The sequence below is a fragment of the Zea mays genome, chromosome 8, assembly GCF_902167145.1.
Source record: "Zea mays cultivar B73 chromosome 8, Zm-B73-REFERENCE-NAM-5.0, whole genome shotgun sequence".
Lineage (NCBI taxonomy): Eukaryota > Viridiplantae > Streptophyta > Magnoliopsida > Poales > Poaceae > Zea > Zea mays.
In genome coordinates, this window is record NC_050103.1 from 147,411,518 (window position 1) to 147,432,287 (window position 20,770).

A 20,770-nucleotide genomic window follows, 5' to 3' on the forward strand; every position below is an offset into this window, starting at 1 on the left:
CCGGCCCGGTCCGGCCTGGCCCTGCGCGCCCCTGGCGCCCACACCCCCCCATGCGCCCCCTCCTCTCTCTCTCTCTCATTTGGATCTCCCGCGCAACAACCTCCCCTCTCCCTCTTTCACCTCTCTCTCCCCGTGGTGCCCTAGGATTTGGAGACGGCGATCACCGGATTTTGGACCCCGAGGTGAGCTCCCCTCCCCTTCTCCCCTCCTCTCTCTCTCCCTCCTCTTCTTCCTCCCCCGCGCGCCCCTTTTTTTTCCTGCTCGCGCGCGCCCCTGCCCTTCCCCCGCTCGCCGGCGGCGCGGCCGGCCCCGCCCGCCCCGCTGCCGCGGCGGCGACCCCGCCCCCGCCCCATCGGCGGCGCTCCCCCGTCCCCCCGCGCGCGGCGGCGCCCCCCACCCCTGCCCGGCCCCGCGGCGGCGTTTTCCCCCCGGCCCGCGCGGCGACGCTCGCCCGCCCCTCCCCCCCCGCGCGGCGGCGCTCGCCCGCCCGCCTCTCCCCGGCTCGCGGCGGCCCTCGCCCGCCCCCTGCCGGCCCGCGGCGGCGCTCCCCTGCCCCTGCCCGGCCCCGCGGTGGCGCCTCCCGCCCCTTCCCGGCCCGCGGCGGCGATCCCGCCCGCCCCTGCTCGCCGGCGCGGCCCCCGGCGCGGCCTCCGGCCCCCGGCGCGGCCTCGACCCCCTGCGCGCGTCGTCCTGGCCCTCGGCGTGGCCTCGCGCTCCCCGTTTGCCGCTAGCGCGTTCCCGCGTGCGCAACCCGCGCTCGCTGTGATTATTTTTGGTTGGTAGTTAATGTCAAACTCCGTTAGTTAGCATGCTGCGTCGCGCGGTTTCAGGTTCTATCTATGTGTTGCGCCGTGCACTTCGTCGCGCGACGATCCATTTTAATTTCAGGTTGTTTAAGGTGTAACGCCGCGCGCGTATTCACGCGACGTTCCACTTTGGACTCAGTTTAGTCGACGTATGCCGTAGTGCGCTTCGTCGCGCGACGCTTAACGTCTCCTCATAACTAAGGCGAAGTGTCTCGTTGCGTGCTCGGTCGCGCGACGAGTCGTTAACTTCTTAATTCGTTTTAGAGTGCTAAGTCGCGCGTCTCGCCGCGCGACAATCCTTTTTATTTATCTTCACCTGCTTATAATGATTAGACATGAAACATGACTTTACTTTACGCTAAACATAGTGTCTACATTAAATTTCCTTCTATTAAGCGAGTGGTTAATTTATAATCATGTAACGTGACCGTTTCTCGACTGTCTTGTTCCCTTTCTCTCTTAACTGTAACTGCGAGCCCGCGTGGAACGTCTGTTTACTTACTGCATTCTATTGTATGGTTGTGACACCCCAGGTGTCTATTTCGCGTTATGTCGGGAGATTAATCCTACTCTCGGATGCTCGGTAAAAAAATTTCTATTTCCCGATCGTGTCTATCTCTGTTTATCAGGCTTTCTCTTGGAAGTTCACCGAATTCAGAGTTAATCGATCGCGAGAAACAGTCAATTTTGGAGCGTGTTAAAACTTTTAATTCTCGGAACTAATGCAGACTCGAAGATCATTCTCGAATTATAAATCTCATCTGAAGCTCTTTAAAATCAAACTCTCGACGACTGTTATCTGATCTGAGCCCGAATCTAATTCCTCGAAACTTCGATCCATGTTCGATCTATGTCCAAAACTTAATCCGACTCCGTACTCTCACACGGAATACTCAGTACGTCGTCCTCTAATTATTTCTTACTCGACTCAGCCAAATATCTCATGTCCGAACCAAATTCAGAACCCCGTATCGACAACAATTTTAAAAATATCACGATTCGCCTTCTCCGGCTAAAAATCCAAAGCCGATCAAATCTTAAGACGATTTATTTTCAAATCACGCGTAGGGAATTATTTTCGAGCAAAGTCAAATCAACCTCTCGACCGAGTTAATCGCGTAGTCGTCCGTTCGTTCGAATTCTATTTCACTCTGTTCCGCGTACAGACGAATTCCGCACGAGCATTTTTATTCCGGGAAATATTAGCGCGGCCCGAGTACGTGTTTGGGCCACATCCAGCCCAGCCCATTTGGCCCACTAAAAACCCTAGCCCTCACATGGCTATAAATAGAAGTGCCTCCCCTTGCCAATTTGGAAAATTGCATCTACCCCCCTAGCCGCCACAACATTTCTCCCTCTCCTTCCAGCCAACGCACGCATCCCCCTGCCTTCTTCCTCCCTGGCTCCCACGGCAGCAAGCAGGGAGCAAGGCTTGCAGCCATGGACGCCCAGGCCCCGACGCCCTGCCTGCGTTCCTCCCCGGCGCCATTTCTCCCAGCCGGTTCCCTCTTCTCTCCTGCTCATGGCGCAGAGAAGCTCTCTGCCGAGCTGCTCCCATGGCGCCAGCCTTCCCTGCGGTGAGCTCCTTCCTCCAGGCACCCTTGCCGCCGAGCTCTCCTTCACGGCGCGGGCGAGCTCCCTCCTCGGCTGCTTCCAGCCCAACTCGGCGCCCTTGCTGAAGGCGAGCAGCAGGCTCCCTGCTCCACGCGCCCCCCAGCCATGGCGTCCTGCTTCCTCCCATGGCGCAGGAGATGCCCCAGCGAGCTCCCTTCCCTTCCCCATGGCTCGAGCTCGAGTTTCCTCATGGCGCTGCCTCCCTGTCCATGGCGACGCAGCAGCTCCCTCCCATGGACGCCCAGAAAAATCCCCCATACCGACGCCCCTTCTTCTCCCTTACTCGTTCTCCCTCGCGCAACAGCAGCCGGGTCTTCTTCCTCCCCCTGCTGTCCACGGCGTGCAGCAAACAGGGAGCTGAGCTCCATCTCCCCCTCATGGCGGGACACAGCAGCAGCTCGCCCCGCCTCTCCTCGCAGGCGCAGCCCTCTCCCATGGCGCGCTGCAGCAGATGCCGCGGAGCATTCCCTCCATGCCTTGTGACTCGGTTTCCTTCCTGTGTGTGTGCTGCTGCGCCTGCGCCGTTGATGCTTGCTAGGCGCTCGACAAAATGCGCAGCAGCCCCAACGTCTCCGCGTGGCTCGCTGCTTTTTGCTGCGCAGTGAACAGCACGCCATCGACGCTCGTCGGGTGTTTGCTGTTTTTGCGCAGTGAACAGCACGCCATCGACGCTCGTCGAGTGTTTGCTGTTTTTTTTTTGCGCAGCCCCAACATCATCGTCGTTCACCCCGGTGAGACCACGACGCTCCTTGTTCGATTCCGCATCGGCGTTATTTTCATATGATTAATTGTGTATGTGTGCTGTTTTGTTTTTCTTTGTGGGAGGAACCCCGTGTTTGCGTGGAGGAGAAGGCAAGTCGTTCAACGCTCGTCGATGTCATAGCGATGCACAAATCGGAATCACCGTCGTTCTTGCAAACGCTGATTGGGTTTGTTTATGGTGAGCCATGTCGCTCTCGATTGACTCGATTAATAAATTATATAGATGCGGTTGAAATGTTTTGGCGGTAGGTCGTAATATGGTCGTGCTCATGATTTCGAGTTAGAGATTGGTGGTCGTCGATTCGTATAAATTGGTCGATGTGGTGCGTGTTTAAAAATTGTATTGGTATGGATTGAAGTTTGTGGCGAAATAAAAAGGAAGTAGAAAAGAACTCGGATGTTTTTACGTTTCGATAGGAAGATGTGCGATGTGTTGTTTGATGCGAAGGGTAGGTTTTACTAGTTTAAACGGTTAGTCGGCAGACTCGATCAGTAAAGCTAAGATTTATTATGCGATTAAGATGAGGTGACGACATGCCATAGTAGTCGTCACCTTCTCTATGTTTTCGAGTTGGATAAATACCATAAGGCAATTAATTGTTGATACCCAAAGATTGTTAGAAACAAGTAAACGTGCTCTACCTGTTGCGTCAAAGGAAATATGGTGTGTTGATTAATTGGGAGCTACGTGACCTAATATAGAAAAGTAGTTAAGAAAACTAATCGAATTACTTTTAGCTATATTTTAAGTTAAGATGTCTAAAATGGTGAAACTAGTTTTGTTGGTCTCATAGTGTTATGATTGAGAAAAATATGAACTTGTGTATGAATTACTATTTTTTATGCTGTGTTAGCCAACACTTGTTAAATAGAGGAATTCAATAGAGGAATTCAATTGCGTTGAGTGATTGTTATATGTAGGTGTTTCCAGTACTTCAAGTGGTGGCAAGTTAATTAGTAGACTCTCTATATGACGCTAAATGTCTAGGTAGAATTCTGAAATTTGTGGTGCCCAAATTGTCGAGTTAGAGGTTTAATTCAATCGATGCCGATTAAGTGGCTGAAAATAACTAGTAAAGAAGTTGTAGATGTAAAACTAGAAACTAGTATGCATATGTCCTCGTATGATGTTGTGGTCTAAATGCGTATGTTTATGGTCGTGATGAAAAGTAGTAGTGCTCAGGTGATGTCTAAATTAAAATGCAAACTATTGGTGAAAAGCGCTTTGATATTGATTGTTATAGAGAATGCATTGTTAATTGAGTATGGTGCTTTTAGTACGCAAAATAACTTGTATAAGAATTAGTAAGTCTACCTGTTAGTTCTCACTTAGGTATTTTAACTCTAACAATTGTCAAAGTGTTAGAATAATTCAAGTCTTTAGAACATGGCAATTCTTGAATTGTATAGGAGCTGAAATTTATTAATTTCTGTTTTGGACTGCGCGCGGTGTTTTAGTTGTGCTGTATGTTTGATGAACTAAATTGTGTTTTCTGTAGATATGTGCTATAGAAAAGTGGTAGATAACCTTATTATCTTGCTGGTGTTAAAATTTGACAGCCATAGGTCTGACAGTTTAGGAGTTATGCTTTTTACAAATTCAGTAACTAGATCTGTCCAAATTCTGTACAGATTTCAGAAACTGTATTGTTTGTTCAATTTAATGTTGCAATCTGTTCATGGTCGTTATAAGAAAGTTGTAGATGCTTTTCTGATCTTGCTTGTGTTAAAATTTCATAACCATAGGACTGATAGTTTAAGAGTTATGAATTTTACAAACTGCTTGCTGTGTTCTGTCCACCGTCAGAATAGATTCGAAAACTGTGTTGTTTGATTTAGTTAAACATTGAATCACTTCTTAGTGATTATAAAAGTTATTTAGTACTTTTGCTGAGCTTTCCAAAAAGTCTTGGATCACTCTTTTTAGTGGTCTGAAACTTAAGTTATGGATGTTTAAAGTCTGAAGACTGAATCTGTCCAGTTCTGGACAGCACAGCCTTCATAGTGTATTTTACTCTCGATACATATTAAACTAGCCAATGATGTGTATAAATAATTTGTAGAACATTTAATTAGCTTTCCAGAAAGTCTAAAATCACTTTGTTTGGATGTCTGAATCTGTAGTTGTGAATTTTTGAAGTTGCAAGTCAGAATCTGTCCAAATCTGGACAGAGCTGCTGTGATTGCACTTTTTGACCTTGATAAGTGTTGAATCAGTTTGAGTTGAAAATACCAAAGTTGTAGTTCACCTTGTAAGCTTTCCAGAAAGTCCTAGTTTGATATTTTTGGATTAATATTTGAAGAGATATGATTAAAACAAGTAGCTGCTGTGCTGCTGTCCTAAAAATCTGCATGTGCTCAAATGAATATTTAGTTCACCATTTTGGCTAAAAATGCTTAGTTAGCACTTAACGGACATAAACTTGTGATAGCTAAACTTAAGTTAACATGTGTTCCATGATTAATGTGCTTGCTTGCTATAGTTGATTGTGATAGATGAGTCCATCGACATTGATGCATCGGTCCTCTGTTAAACTTGTGTTGTGATGCTTTTGTGTGATCAATAGAACTAATGCAAAGTCGTAGCAATTAAATAAATGCGTGTACCTGTGATATCGTATTTGTGTTGCGTAAATAAATAAGATATGGTCGTCTTGTTATTGGTGTTAATGATGAACGCTGATAACGTACGAATAGCTAGCGCTTGCGTATAGTTGTTGCGGTGTCTTACTACTTGGTGTTTAGTTCGCTACCGTGTATTGTATATCTTGTGATAACTTTTCATTATATTCATACATATGCATCTTGCACCTCATATAGGACCGTGAGATGATGATTGAGCCAGTGATGTGGTGCCACCCACAAGATGCAGATGGTGGACGTACTGAAGGATGGTGGACTTAACCAGTGGATACTCGCCGAGCGAGTACCCTCCCCCAGCAAACACTATCTAAGTGTCAAATTAAAGGCAAGCCCCGGTTTTATGCATAACCTGTTATTATGCTATTTTACTTCACTTAATGCTTGTAGGATTGATTGTGCACTTAAGTGTAGGAATTGTTTGAAACCCTAGTTGCATGATCTCAGGAATCCTATTGAGATGAATACTAGTATGCTAGGTCGAGTAGCTGCTTTATTAAGTAGGATCTCGGTAGAAGACGAGTGATTTTTCTAGCACTCGCGCGAGGTCAGGCCATTGATTGTACCCACTTTCATATCGTACTGATGTTGGTTGTGGACAACAATCCATGGGGATTGGTTGTCCACGGGATAAAATTTGAGTAAGGATTAAGGTGTGGTACCGTGAGTCAAGCGTTTGAACGTACTAAACACATACCGAGAAATATGGTAAATCGGTAAGCCTAGTACCTGAGTGAACCTGCCCGCAGACTTTACCCCTCACGCGACCTGAGACGAGGTCTCCCATTCCGGTTATGGTGGGTACAAGTGCGGCCACTGCACGGCGGCCAGTCGGGGTCAGTGGGGCATTGTACGCCAAGGCGGTGAGCCCTGTTCTGTTGCCAGGGAATCGATGGGGACGGTTGATGTGTGTGGGGACGGAGTGCCCCTACATATCGTGTGTTTAGGTTTACCTTGCAAGGATAAAAACTCGATTCGAATCGTCTGCTTCTCGCAGCTAATGAGACTGCTTGATCCATGCTGCTACATTGAGTAACAAGTGGAATGATGCGGAGATGATATAAGATGTTGATTGCTAAAATGTTTGCTACTTTGTATGAATAGATAGTACATTTTTAGCCTTAAGAGAGTCACACTTAACTTGACTAAGTTAAAATCTTGATTTAGAAACTCAGCTAGTGCTTTTGGCAACCAAACCCCACAGCCAAACAGCTGCATGTCTAGAGGTAGAGGAGTAGACTCCTCACACCGGGTAAGTGAAAGGGAAATGTGCCCTTGGGCCATTTCTAAGTATTTTGGTGATTGAGTACCAACACAAGTGCTTAAATGTGAATTCATGTTTATGGATGAATAAAGTGAAAATCAAGAGCAAAGGTATGTTTCTAAGTCTTAGTACATTGGTTTTGTGTACTAATATACTTGTCTAAGTATTGGAAACAGGAAGAAAAAGAAAAGAAAAGAGTTGGCTGTGTACAGCCAAGAGGCTGTTTCGGTCTGGGGCACCGGACTGTCCGGTGGTGCACCGGACAGTGTCCGGTGGTGCACCGGACAGTGTCCGGTGGTGCACCGGACAGTGTCCGGTGCGCCAGGCTGCCTCGGCCGAAGTAGCCGCTCTCGGGAATTCGCTGACGGCGTACGACTATAATTCACCGGACTGTCCGGTGTGCACCGGACTGTCCGGTGAGCCAACGGTCGGCCGGGCCAACGGTCGGCCGCGCGATCTGCGCGTGACACGTGGCCGAGCCAACGGCTAGAAGGGGGCATCGGACTGTCCGGTGTGCACCGGACATGTCCGGTGTGCACCGGACATGTCCGGTGCGCCAACGGCTCTCTGGCGGGCAACGGGCAGCTGCGCCATTTTAGGAAGGAAATCGGGCACCGGACAGTGTCCGGTGTGCACCGGACTGTCCGGTGCGCCCGACGACAGAAGGCAAGGATGGCCTTCCAGATTTGTTCTCAACGGCTCCTAGCTGCCTTGGGGCTATAAAAGGGACCCCTAGGCGCATGGAAGAGACACCAAGCAACCTTAGAGCATTCTTGATCATCCACACTCAGTCTTTGCGCATTTGTTTGTCATTCTAAGTGATTCGAGCTCCGTTCTAGTGAGAACTTTGAGATAGTCTTTTGAGCTCGATTCTTGGCCGTGTGTGTGCGCATTTTGCTGTGGATTTGTGTGTGTTGCTTCTCTCCCTTACTCCGTATTTCTTTGTGAATCTCAAGTGTAAGGGTGAGAGACTCCAAGTTGTGGAGATTCCTCACAAACAGGATATTGAAAGGAAAAGCATAACACTGTGGTATTCAAGTTGATCATTGGATCACTTGAGAGGAGTTGAGTGCAACTCCCGTCCGTTGGGACGCCACAACGTGGAGTAGGCAAGTTTTGTACTTGGCCGAACCACAGGATAAATTACTGTGTCTTCTCTGTGTTGAACTCCTTGTGATTATCATATTGTGCAAGATCTTCTCTCCATCCACTTGGCATTAACTGTGCTAACACTTAATCAAAGTTTTGTGGCTTAAGTTTTGAAGTTTACAAGATCACCTATTCACCCCCCCCCTCTAGGTGCTCTCAATTGGTATCAGAGCCGTTCTCTTCAAGAAAGGGACTAATCGCCCGAAGAGATGGATCCTAAGGGGAAGGGAATCGTGATCAACGACAAGGAAAAGGAGTCCTTCGTCAACGAGCCAAAAGATGACAAATCCAACGACTCTGGCTCGGGCCACAAGCGCAAAGATGGGAAGAAGAAGAAGACAAGGCGCATCAAGGAGGCAAGATACGTGGACGACGCCTTGAATGGACCGATCAACGAGCATCAACCCCTTGCTCTCAAGGCAACAAGAAGCAAGGAGGCGCTACCTAGCAAGGTGGCACAAATTGAGGCGGCCGGACTTAATGATGAAGAGATGGCTCTCATCATCAAACGCTTCAAGACGGTGCTAAAAGGTCACAAGGGGCAGCCAAGCAAGACCAAGACAAAGGGGAAGCGCTCATGCTTCAAGTGCGGTAAGATTGGTCATTTTATCGCTAACTGCCCCGATAACGATAGTGACCAGGAACAGGGGAACAAGAGGGAAAAGAAGAAGAATTACAAGAAGGCCAAGGGCGAGGCACACATCGGAAAGGAGTGGGATTCAGATTGCTCCTCCGACTCCGACAATGAAGGACTCGCCGCCACCGCCTTCAACAAGTCATCCCTCTTCCCCAACGAGCGTCACACATGCCTTATGGCAAGGGAGAAGAAGGTGAGTACTCGAGACTCCACTTATGCTTCTTCTAGTGATAATGAGTCTAGTGATGATGATGACATAGACTATTCATGCTTATTCAAGGGCTTAGATAGATCTAAGATAGACAAAATCAATGAATTGATTGATGCCTTGAATGATAAGAATGTGCTTTTAGAAAAGCAAGAGGATTTGTTGTATGAAGAACATGACAAGTTTGTAGAAGCACAAAAATCACTTGCATTAGAGATTAAGAGAAATGAAATGCTTTCTTATGAGTTGTCTACATGTCATGATTCAATTGCTAGTTTAAAGAGCATAAATGATGATTTAAATGCTAAACTAGAAAAATCTAGTAAATCAACATCTTGTGTAGAACATGTTAAGATTTGCACTAGGTGTAAAGATTTCGATGTTGATGCCTGTAGTGATCATTTAGTTTCAATTTCCAAACTAACTGAGGAATTGGCTAGTCTTAATACCCAACTTAAGACTAGCAAGAATGATTTCAATAAACTAAAATTTGCAAGGGATGCCTACACGATTGATAGACACCCCTCAATTAAGGATGGACTTGGCTTCAAAAGGGAAGCCAAGAACTTAACAAGCCATAAGGCTCCCATTCCCGCTAAGGAGAAAGGGAAGGCCCCTATGGCTACTAGTGCTAAAAAGAACCATGCCTTTTTGTATCATGATAGGAAAAATTCTAGAAATGCTTTTAGAAGTTATGATGCTTTTGATTCACATGCTTATGATTCTTATGCCATGACTGCTTCTAGTTCTTCCTATATGCATGGTAGAAGTATGACTAGGAGAAATGCTATTCATCACGTGCCTAGAAAGAATACTATTCATGCTCCTAGGAAAGTAGTAAATGAACCTTCTACAATTTATTGTGCTTTAAATGCTTCCTTTGCTATTTGTAGAAAGGATAGGAAGATAGTTGCTAGGAAGTTAGGGGCAAAATGCAAGGGAGACAAAACTTGCATTTGGGTCCCTAAGGATATTTGCACTAACCTTGTAGGACCCAACAAGAGTTGGGTACCTAAGTCCCAAGCCTAAATTTGCCTTGCAGGTTTATGCATCCGGGGGTTCAAGCTGGATTATCGACAGCGGATGCACAAACCATATGACGGGGGAGAAGAAAATGTTCACCTCCTACGTCAAGAATAAGGATTCCCAAGATTCAATTATATTCGGTGATGGGAATCAAGGCAAGATAAAAGGGTTAGGTAAAATTGCAATTTCTAATGAGCACTCTATCTCTAATGTGTTTTTAGTTGAGTCTCTTGGTTATAATTTGCTATCTGTTAGTCAATTATGCAACATGGGGTATAACTGTCTATTTACAAATGTAGATGTGTCTGTCTTTAGAAGAAGTGATGGTTCACTAGCTTTTAAGGGTGTATTAGACGACAAACTTTATTTAGTTGATTTTGCAAAAGAAGAGGCCGGTCTAGATGCATGCTTAATAGCTAAGACTAGCATGGGCTGGCTGTGGCATCGCCGCTTAGCACATGTGGGGATGAAGAACCTTCACAAGCTTCTAAAGGGAGAACACGTGATAGGTTTGACTAACGTGCAATTCGAAAAAGATAGACCTTGTGCAGCTTGTCAAGCAGGTAAACAAGTGGGAGGAGCACATCACAGCAAGAATGTGATGACCACTTCAAGACCCCTGGAGCTGCTGCATATGGACCTCTTCGGACCCGTCGCCTATCTGAGCATAGGAGGAAGTAAGTATGGTCTAGTTATTGTTGATGACTTTTCCCGCTTCACTTGGGTGTTCTTTTTGCAGGATAAGTCTGAAACCCAAAGGACCCTCAAGCGCTTCCTCAGGAGAGCTCAAAATGAGTTTGAGCTCAAGGTGAAGAAGATAAGGAGCGACAACGGGTCCGAGTTCAAGAATCTTCAAGTGGAGGAGTTCCTTGAGGAGGAAGGGATCAAGCACGAGTTTTCCGCTCCCTATACACCACAGCAAAATGGTGTGGTAGAGAGGAAGAACAGGACGCTAATCGACATGGCGAGGACTATGCTTGGAGAGTTCAAGACCCCCGAGCGTTTTTGGTCGGAAGCCGTGAACACGGCTTGCCACGCCATCAACAGGGTCTACCTTCATCGCCTCCTCAAGAAGACGTCGTATGAGCTTCTAACCGGTAACAAACCCAATGTATCTTACTTTCGTGTATTTGGGAGCAAATGCTACATTCTAGTGAAGAAGGGTAGAAATTCTAAGTTTGCTCCCAAAGCTGTAGAAGGGTTTTTGTTAGGTTATGACTCAAATACAAAGGCGTATAGAGTCTTCAACAAATCATCGGGTTTGGTTGAAGTCTCTAGCGACGTTGTATTTGATGAGACTAATGGCTCTCCAAGAGAGCAAGTTGTTGATTGTGATGATGTAGATGAAGAAGATGTTCCGACGGCCGCTATACGAACCATGGCGATTGAAGAAGTGCGGCCACAGGAACAAGATGAACGAGATCAACCTTCTTCCTCAACAACGGTGCATCCCCCAACTCAAGACGATGAACAGGTTCATCAAAAGGAGACGTGTGATCAAGGGGGAGCACAAGATGATCATGTAATGGAGGAAGAAGCACAACCGGCACCTCCAACCCAAGTTCGAGCGATGATTCAAAGGAATCATCCCGTCGATCAAATTCTGGGTGATATTAGCAAGGGAGTAACTACTCGATCTCGATTAGTTAATTTTTGTGAGCATTACTCCTTTGTCTCTTCTATTGAGCCTTTCAGGGTAGAGGAGGCCTTGCTAGATCCGGACTGGGTGCTGGCCATGCAGGAGGAGCTCAACAACTTCAAGAGAAATGAAGTTTGGACGCTGATGCCTCGTCCGAAGCAAAATGTTGTGGGAACCAAGTGGGTGTTCCGCAACAAACAGGACGAGCACGGGGTGGTGACGAGAAACAAGGCTCGACTTGTGGCAAAAGGTTATGCCCAAGTCGCAGGTTTGGACTTTGAGGAGACATTTGCTCCTGTGGCTAGGCTAGAGTCAATTCGCATCTTGCTAGCATATGCCGCTCACCACTCTTTCAGGTTGTACCAAATGGATGTGAAGAGCGCTTTCCTCAACGGGCCGATCAAGGAGGAGGTGTACGTGGAGCAACCCCCTGGCTTCGAGGATGAACGGTACCCCGACCACGTGTGTAAGCTCTCTAAGGCGCTCTATGGACTTAAGCAAGCCCCAAGAGCATGGTATGAATGCCTTAGATACTTTTTACTTGCTAATGCTTTCAAGGTTGGGAAAGCCGATCCAACTCTGTTCACTAAGACATGTGATGGTGATTTGTTTGTGTGCCAAATTTATGTCGACGACATAATATTTGGTTCTACTAACCAAAAGTCTTGTGAAGAGTTTAGCAGGGTAATGACGCAGAAATTCGAGATGTCAATGATGGGCGAGTTGAACTACTTCCTTGGGTTCCAAGTGAAGCAACTCAAGGATGGCACCTTCATCTCCCAAACGAAGTACACGCAAGATCTGCTAAAGCGGTTTGGGATGAAGGACGCCAAGCCCGCAAAGACTCCGATGGGGACCGACGGACACACCGACCTCAACAAAGGAGGTAAGTCCGTTGATCAAAAAGCATACCGGTCAATGATAGGTTCTTTACTTTACTTATGTGCTAGTAGACCGGATATTATGCTTAGCGTATGCATGTGTGCTAGATTTCAATCCGATCCTAAGGAGTGTCACTTAGTGGCGGTGAAGCGAATTCTTAGATATTTGGTTGCTACGCCTTGCTTCGGGCTCTGGTATCCAAAGGGGTCTACCTTTGACCTGGTTGGATACTCAGATTCCGACTATGCTGGATGTAAGGTCGATAGGAAGAGTACATCGGGGACGTGCCAATTCTTAGGAAGGTCCCTGGTGTCGTGGAACTCTAAGAAACAAACCTCCGTTGCCCTATCCACCGCTGAGGCCGAGTATGTTGCAGCAGGACAGTGTTGCGCGCAACTACTTTGGATGAGGCAAACCCTCCGGGACTTTGGCTACAATCTGAGCAAAGTCCCACTCCTATGTGACAATGAGAGTGCTATCCGCATGGCGGAAAATCCTGTTGAACACAGCCGCACAAAGCACATAGACATCCGGCATCACTTTTTGAGAGACCACCAGCAAAAGGGAGATATCGAAGTGTTTCATGTTAGCACCGAGAACCAGCTAGCCGATATCTTTACCAAGCCTCTAGATGAGAAGACCTTTTGCAGGCTGCGTAGTGAGCTAAATGTCTTAGATTCGCGGAACTTGGATTGAATTGTAGCATACATGTGTTTATGCCTTTGATCATGTTCATTCTGCATTTTGTTGCTTATTGTGGTGCTCAAGTTGTACAAACACTCCCTGGATCTCACAAGTCCGTTGCAAAGTGATGCACAGTTTGAGGGGGAGATGTGTTACAACTTGACCCTTTGAGACTAACCGTATGCTTGAGTTTGCTTGTTTTAGTCTCAAAGGAGAATTAAAAGGGAAAAGGTGGACTTGAACCATGAAAGACTTCCACTGCACTCCGATGAGAGGGTAACTTATTCCAAGTTCATCTCATGTACTCTTATTGCCTTTGTATTCTTATTGAAGATTTTGGTGAGGCAATGGGGTTCTTGGGCCAAGATTGATCCCGTTTTGGTGCTTGATGCCAAAGGGGGAGAAAATAAGGGCCAAAGCAATAAATGGATCAGCTACCACTTGAGAAATTTTGAAAACAGTAGAATAGAGCTTTTGGTTTGTCAAATCTCTTTTGTTGTCTCTTTTGTCAAAAGTTGGCCTCTTATGGGGAGAAGTGTTGATTATGGGAAAAAGGGGGAGTTTTTGTAATCTTTCCTTTGGAATGACTCTCTTTATGCTTCAACATGTGTGTTTGACTTAGAGATAGAGATTTGAGTTTGATTTGCAAAAACAAACCAAGTGGTGGCAAAGGATGATCCATATATGCCAAATTGAATCAAAATAAATTTGAGTTTTTATTTGAAGTAATATTGCACTTGTTCTAGTTGCTTTATGTAGTGTTGGCATAAATCACCAAAAAGGGGGAGATTGAAAGGGAAATGTGCCCTTGGGCCATTTCTAAGTATTTTGGTGATTGAGTACCAACACAAGTGCTTAAATGTGAATTCATGTTTATGGATGAATAAAGTGAAAATCAAGAGCAAAGGTATGTTTCTAAGTCTTAGTACATTGGTTTTGTGTACTAATATACTTGTCTAAGTATTGGAAACAGGAAGAAAAAGAAAAGAAAAGAGTTGGCTGTGTACAGCCAAGAGGCTGTTTCGGTCTGGGGCACCGGACTGTCCGGTGGTGCACCGGACAGTGTCCGGTGCGCCAGGCTGCCTCGGCCGAAGTAGCCGCTCTCGGGAATTCGCTGACGGCGTACGGCTATAATTCACCGGACTGTCCGGTGTGCACCGGACTGTCCGGTGAGCCAACGGTCGGCCGGGCCAACGGTCGGCCGCGCGATCTGCGCGTGACACGTGGCCGAGCCAACGGCTAGAAGGGGGCACCGGACTGTCCGGTGTGCACCGGACATGTCCGGTGCGCCAACGGCTCTCCGGCGGGCAACGGGCAGCTGCGCCATTTTAGGAAGGAAATCGGGCACCGGACAGTGTCCGGTGTGCACCGGACTGTCCGGTGCGCCCGACGACAGAAGGCAAGGATGGCCTTCCAGATTTGTTCTCAACGGCTCCTAGCTGCCTTGGGGCTATAAAAGGGACCCCTAGGCGCATGGAAGAGACACCAAGCAACCTTAGAGCATTCTTGATCATCCACACTCAGTCTTTGCGCATTTGTTTGTCATTCTAAGTGATTCGAGCTCCGTTCTAGTGAGAACTTTGAGATAGTCTTTTGAGCTCGATTCTTGGCCGTGTGTGTGCGCATTTTGCTGTGGATTTGTGTGTGTTGCTTCTCTCCCTTACTCCGTATTTCTTTGTGAATCTCAAGTGTAAGGGTGAGAGACTCCAAGTTGTGGAGATTCCTCACAAACAGGATATTGAAAGGAAAAGCATAACACTGTGGTATTCAAGTTGATCATTGGATCACTTGAGAGGAGTTGAGTGCAACTCCCGTCCGTTGGGACGCCACAACGTGGAGTAGGCAAGTTTTGTACTTGGCCGAACCACGGGATAAATTACTGTGTCTTCTCTGTGTTGAACTCCTTGTGATTATCATATTGTGCAAGATCTTCTCTCCATCCACTTGGCATTAACTGTGCTAACACTTAATCAAAGTTTTGTGGCTTAAGTTTTGAAGTTTACAGGATCACCTATTCACCCCCCCTCTAGGTGCTCTCAGTAAGTCTAGCTGAGTATTAGTATACTCAGCCTTGCTTGTGGCACAATTTTTGCAGGTACTCCTTAGGATGATTGGTTGCGGGTGTGACTTGGCCTTCACCCCTGCCACCGGGATAGATGGTCGAGAGGGTTATTGCTTCCGCAGGAGAGGACTAGGAGGAGTAGCGTGGCCAGGCTTCGCCATGTTACTCGGTTTTCTCCGTTAGTTATTTCCGCTGATTAAAATTTATGGTTATTATTTTTGAAACTCCGATAATGTAATCACTAATGTTACTTATTAAAATTGTGGTATTCTGCTTTATTGTATTTCTCTGTGCCTCACCTTCGAGTGAGCTAGTGGTATTCGATCCTGGTAAGTGGCTTTATCGGACTAGATCCGAGGGACTGACGGGTTATTCCTGTTTAAGTGTGTTGCTGCCCTCAAGGGTGCGACTTGGGCACTTAAGCTGGAATAATTCGGGCGGTTCCGCCACAGCTGGTATCAGAGCGAATACCATTACAGAGAAGTCAATAAGTCATGATTACTAACCTTTTCTAAAAGTAAAACTTGCTAGAAACCAAGTTGGATAGCAGTCAGGACGATAAGGATAGACCTAGGACGTGAAGCCTTAGGAAATAGATGGTTAGCTAGGTGGCTATATATATAGGCCATAAAGGCTACTACTATTAATAAGGATGCTGTAGAAGCACCCGAAAAATTAGTTAGGTCTGAGAAGACGACTAGAATGAGCATGCATCATGATTGTCGCATTATAATTGTCTCTTGTGCACCAACATGCTGCTCTCACCTTTATTCTAATAATAACTTTTGAATAATGTGATGTACTGCTATGTTAGGAATTATAAGAAATGCTTTATCTTGTGTCGGATTGGTATGTCTTAACTAGGTCGTGATATGTGTTTCTCTTGCCTTGCTTTCTAGAAGGTACGATATTTGTTCAGTCCATTTTGCCTCAAAAAAATGTTGTTTGTTTCCTCATGAAAAGACCCCCCCCCCAACAACCTTGAGTTTAGCAAGTGAAACCTCTTAAAAAAAATCATGCTTGTGTTGGTGTTTTATGACCATTGTGTGTTTCCCCCTTGAAATTGCACCTGCACAACTTGTAGACCCCCATTGCTTAATCGCTAGCCAAACCGAAACTCCCTTATGCACGTGGTTATGTCAAAAAAAATTGTTGTTTGGTGTCTAGTTGCGCAAACCCTATCAAGGCCATGTTTCTTTCCATAGATCCTGTCTCGAAACTTTATAACATTTCTATTGATCATCCTAGCCGATCCTGTTTGCCTACCTCTCTTTTCACCTGGATCTAGTAATCTCTTTCCTCGTGAATCATGTTGTGGCTTTATCATCGAAATCTCGGGATCCCCTATTGAATCTGCCCCGTTATCTGGTTATCTGCTATAACCCGTTCTCAAGTATCAGATGTTGATCTTGCCTAAATCTCTCATTTCTGATCATTCTCATACTCTTTCTCTAAGGATCATGACGTCATTTTATCAACTTATCTCTAAACGACATATCCAGGTGGATTAATGGATGTTGTTGTTATCTTGGGATCTTTTATGTCTCTAAAAGCTTATCAGTCTCGATCTCATGGTTGGTTCCCCTCATATCCACTCTCGTATAAATCTCTGACCTGATAATCTCCGTATTAATCATAAAATAATTCTCTGAGTTGAAGAAAGTTCTTATGTGAAGCTCTTTTGCCAACAATCTTTGCTTCAACTTCAGTCACATTTTCTGAGCCATACTCTCATAGGCTCCATCTATATTTGCTATGTGGATTTCATTGGTTACGTTTGGTAATGGTGTCATGACTAACGACTGATGGTGCCGCGACGAAACCAAGAGCCTACTATGGTGCACACATGGTTGAGCTGCTCGGTACGCGCTGGTATCGCGGTTAATAGTCGTGATCCATTACGAGACTATACTGATGTGTTATCTTTTGTGAACATTCTCTCAGAATGATCGCTGCATTTTGTCTCGATATGTCGCGATATTCTAACCAAATCTGTCTTCAGTATCTTGTCAGATACACTCTCATGAATTTGCATCTATCTTCAGTCTGGGAGTTATATGCTTCTCCACCCTTAAATATCCTCATTCGAATCTCGGGACGAGATTCTGTTTAAGGGGGGAAGGCTGTGACACCCCAGGTGTCTATTTCGCGTTATGTCGGGAGATTAATCCTACTCTCGGATGCTCGGTAAAAAAATTTCTATTTCCCGATCGTGTCTATCTCTGTTTATCAGGCTTTCTCTTGGAAGTTCACCGAATTCAGAGTTAATCGATCGCGAGAAACAGCCAATTTTGGAGCGTGTTAAAACTTTTAATTCTCGGAACTAATGCAGACTCGAAGATCATTCTCGAATTATAAATCTCAACTGAAGCTCTTTAAAATCAAACTCTCGACGACTGTTATCTGATCTGAGCCCGAATCTAATTCCTCGAAACTTCGATCCATGTTCGATCTATGTCCAAAACTTAATCCGACTCCGTACTCTCACACGGAATACTCAGTACGTCGTCCTCTAATTATTTCTTACTCGACTCAGCCAAATATCTCATGTCCGAACCAAATTCAGAACCCCGTATCGACAGCAATTTTAAAAATATCACGATTCGCCTTCTCCGGCTAAAAATCCAAAGCCGATCAAATCTTAAGACGATTTATTTTCAAATCACGCGTAGGGAATTATTTTCGAGCAAAGTCAAATCAACCTCTCGACCGAGTTAATCGCGTAGTCGTCCGTTCGTTCGAATTCTATTTCACTCTGTTCCGCGTACAGACGAATTCCGCACGAGCATTTTTATTCCGGGAAATATTAGCGCGGCCCGAGTACGTGTTTGGGCCACATCCAGCCCAGCCCATTTGGCCCACTAAAAACCCTAGCCCTCACATGGCTATAAATAGAAGTGCCTCCCCTTGCCAATTTGGAAAATTGCATCTACCCCCCTAGCCGCCACAACATTTCTCCCTCTCCTCCTTCCAGCCAACGCACGCATCCCCCTGCCTTCTTCCTCCCTGGCTCCCACGGCAGCAAGCAGGGAGCAAGGCTTGCAGCCATGGACGCCCAGGCCCCGACGCCCTGCCTGCGTTCCTCCCCGGCGCCATTTCTCCCAGCCGGTTCCCTCTTCTCTCCTGCTCATGGCGCAGAGAAGCTCTCTGCCGAGCTGCTCCCATGGCGCCAGCCTTCCCTGCGGCGAGCTCCTTCCTCCAGGCACCCTTGCCGCCGAGCTCTCCTTCACGGCGCGGGCGAGCTCCCTCCTCGGCTGCTTCCAGCCCAACTCGGCGCCCTTGCTGAAGGCGAGCAGCAGGCTCCCTGCTCCACGCGCCCCCCCAGCCATGGCGTCCTGCTTCCTCCCATGGCGCAGGAGATGCCCCAGCGAGCTCCCTTCCCTTCCCCATGGCTCGAGCTCGAGTTTCCTCATGGCGTTGCCTCCCTGTCCATGGCGACGCGGCAGCTCCCTCCCATGGACGCCCAGAAAAATCCCCCATACCGACGCCCCTTCTTCTCCCTTACTCGTTCTCCCTCGCGCAACAGCAGCCGGGTCTTCTTCCTCCCCCTGCTGTCCACGGCGTGCAGCAAACAGGGAGCTGAGCTCCATCTCCCCCTCATGGCGGGACACAGCAGCAGCTCGCCCCGCCTCTCCTCGCAGGCGCAGCCCTCTCCCATGGCGCGCTGCAGCAGATGCCGCGGAGCATTCCCTCCATGCCTTGTGACTCGGTTTCCTTCCTGTGTGTGTGCTGCTGCGCCTGCGCCGTTGATGCTTGCTAGGCGCTCGACAAAATGCGCAGCAGCCCCAACGTCTCCGCGTGGCTCGCTGCTTTTTGCTGCGCAGTGAACAGCACGCCATCGACGCTCGTCGGGTGTTTGCTGTTTTTGCGCAGTGAACAGCACGCCATCGACGCTCGTCGAGTGTTTGCTGTTTTTTTTTTTTGCGCAGCCCCAACATCATCGTCGTTCACCCCGGTGAGACCACGACGCTCCTTGTTCGATTCCGCATCGGCGTTATTTTCATATGATTAATTGTGTATGTGTGCTGTTTTGTTTTTCTTTGTGGGAGGAACCCCGTGTTTGCGTGGAGGAGAAGGCAAGTCGTTCAACGCTCGTCGATGTCATAGCGATGCACAAATCGGAATCACCGTCGTTCTTGCAAACGCTGATTGGGTTTGTTTATGGTGAGCCATGTCGCTCTCGATTGACTCGATTAATAAATTATATAGATGCGGTTGAAATGTTTTGGCGGTAGGTCGTAATATGGTCGTGCTCATGATTTCGAGTTAGAGATTGGTGGTCGTCGATTCGTATAAATTGGTCGATGTGGTGCGTGTTTAAAAATTGTATTGGTATGGATTGAAGTTTGTGGCGAAATAAAAAGGAAGTAGAAAAGAACTCGGATGTTTTTACGTTTCGATAGGAAGATGTGCGATGTGTTGTTTGATGCGAAGGGTAGGTTTTACTAGTTTAAACGGTTAGTCGGCAGACTCGATCAGTAAAGCTAAGATTTATTATGCGATTAAGATGAGGTGACGACATGCCATAGTAGTCGTCACCTTCTCTATGTTTTCGAGTTGGATAAATACCATAAGGCAATTAATTGTTGATACCCAAAGATTGTTAGAAACAAGTAAACGTGCTCTACCTGTTGCGTCAAAGGAAATATGGTGTGTTGATTAATTGGGAGCTACGTGACCTAATATAGAAAAGTAGTTAAGAAAACTAATCGAATTACTTTTAGCTATATTTTAAGTTAAGATGTCTAAAATGGTGAAACTAGTTTTGTTGGTCTCATAGTGTTATGATTGAGAAAAATATGAACTTGTGTATGAATTACTATTTTTTATGCTGTGTTAGCCAACGCTTGTTAAATAGAGGAATTCAATAGAGGAATTCAATTGCGTTGAGTGATTGTTATATGTAGGTGTTTCCAGTACTTCAAGTGGTGGCAAGTTAATTAGTAGACTCTCTATATGACGCTAAATGTCTAGGTAGAATTCTGAAATTTGTGGTGCCCAAATTGTCGAGTTAGAGGTTTAATTCAATCGATGCCGATTAAGTGGCTGAAAATAACTAGTAAAGAAGTTGTAGATGTAAAACTAGAAACTAGTATGCATATGTCCTCGTATGATGTTGTGGTCTAAATGCGTATGTTTATGGTCGTGATGAAAAGTAGTAGTGCTCAGGTGATGTCTAAATTAAAATGCAAACTATTGGTGAAAAGCGCTTTGATATTGATTGTTATAGAGAATGCATTGTTAATTGAGTATGGTGCTTTTAGTGCGCAAAATAACTTGTATAAGAATTAGTAAGTCTACCTGTTAGTTCTCACTTAGGTATTTTAACTCTAACAATTGTCAAAGTGTTAGAATAATTCAAGTCTTTAGAACATGGCAATTCTTGAATTGTATAGG

The 20,770-nt window shown here is 46.3% G+C and overlaps 2 pseudogenes; one reads left to right on the forward strand and one right to left on the reverse strand.

Annotated features, from left to right (window-relative positions):
- Positions 1 to 1,896: 1,896 nt before the first annotated feature.
- On the forward strand, positions 1,897 to 7,938 carry LOC118473146 (uncharacterized; annotated as a pseudogene).
- A 10,661-nt stretch (positions 7,939 to 18,599) lies between these two features.
- Positions 18,600 to 19,531, reverse strand: LOC118473147 (uncharacterized; annotated as a pseudogene).
- Between the last annotated feature and the right edge of the window lie 1,239 nt (positions 19,532 to 20,770).